The sequence below is a fragment of the Stegastes partitus genome, unplaced genomic scaffold (genome assembly GCF_000690725.1).
Source record: "Stegastes partitus isolate 25-593 unplaced genomic scaffold, Stegastes_partitus-1.0.2 Scaffold3, whole genome shotgun sequence".
Taxonomy (NCBI): Eukaryota; Metazoa; Chordata; class Actinopteri; family Pomacentridae; genus Stegastes; species Stegastes partitus.
In genome coordinates, this window is record NW_007577734.1 from 514,167 (window position 1) to 515,686 (window position 1,520).

Sequence of the window (1,520 nt, forward strand, 5' to 3'; positions counted from 1 at the left end):
TATGGAACTCTGACAAGGATATGGGAAGTTTTTGGATATCAAAGTCGCAAACAAGTAAAAGGCTTAAACCACCTAATTTAAAAAAAAAAAAAAAAATGTTAGGGATACAGTACTATAGAGAGTTACAATTTCTTCACCGGGACGCAAACCAGCAACCTTCTTGCTGCGAGGCAACAGTGCTACCAACTGCGCCACCCTGCAGTGATAAACATTCAATTTTTGTCAAATATATACAACCTAAAATTGATAAATCTCTTTGGAGTCATATGTTCAATTTAGTTTTACATTCAAGTTTTTTACATTACAAGTGCAGCTGGTTTGAGCTGCTGGAGCTCCGGTTTCCTGCGGTTCTTGACCAAACTCCTGCGGTATGATTCATGAAGACAGGCGGATGAAGTTTCAAACACTCCGCCGGCGTGACAAACTCTTCCATCTCCTTCTGCTCCAACTCCCTCCTTTTGCTTAGCAGGTACAAGTCTATTGTTTCCCTTTTGTCCCTCTCCACAACCATGCAGGTCACCAAGCAGTCCGAACAGGATGAATAGAGGAAGGCCCTGTTCAGGTTGTAGAAATTGACCAGTTTAGAAGTAAAAGTGCCGTTTACTATTGTGTAAGTGTAGGATTTATGATAACACTGGCCATCTAACCAGTTGACCTGGGTGTAGGAATGGATAGAAGGTTCACTGGAATTGGAAAAATAAGCGGTCATGCTGACTTTGAATTCCCCCGGTGCTAGCAGGAGAGTGCCGCTGATTGCAACAGAAGTCCATCTTCCCTCCAACTGATGGGAATCCAGCTGATCTAAAGACCTATCCAAGACTTCACAGGCCGGAGGAGCTGACCAGCCCACAGACATCAACCAGAGGAGAGTGACAGAAAACACTAGAAGTCTTCTCATTGCGTCTTCATTCTCATTTTTGTGTCTCACTGAGATTGATGCTTGTAGTTCCACTTTTATTTAAAGACCTTCAGCATTACAGAGGTATCAGTAAAAATCCATCATCCATTACCCATATGTACGACCCAATATTTTGCAACGAAAGAAAGTTTGAATATATTAGAAATGATCAACATTTGCACTGGTCTTTCCTGTTTTGGAGTTACCAGGTACACAGAGCAGCAAGTGTATTATTTAGATTTACAACTTATCAAGTGTGCATTTTCTGCTCAGTTTACTTAAAGCTATCTTCAACTTAATTTTTCTGACTGGCAGTCCAAACTGATTCATCGTTTATCATTTAAGAAAAACTAAAAAAACGTAAAAAATAAATAAAAAAAAAACATTAAAACACGGCAAAAAAAGATATATTACAGAATATGTACATGCTGAATTCCAGGGCATTTTTGATATGAGAATGATTTACCAAATTGATGAAAATTGTTGCTTTTCTGTTTGAGTGATCAAAGTGATGAATTTACCTACCAGTTATTTCATCTTTAGTTGGGGTTATTATTAATACATTCTTTACACTATGCTGAACACCAGTGTCAAGAATGGCAAACATCCCACTGCGCTGAAT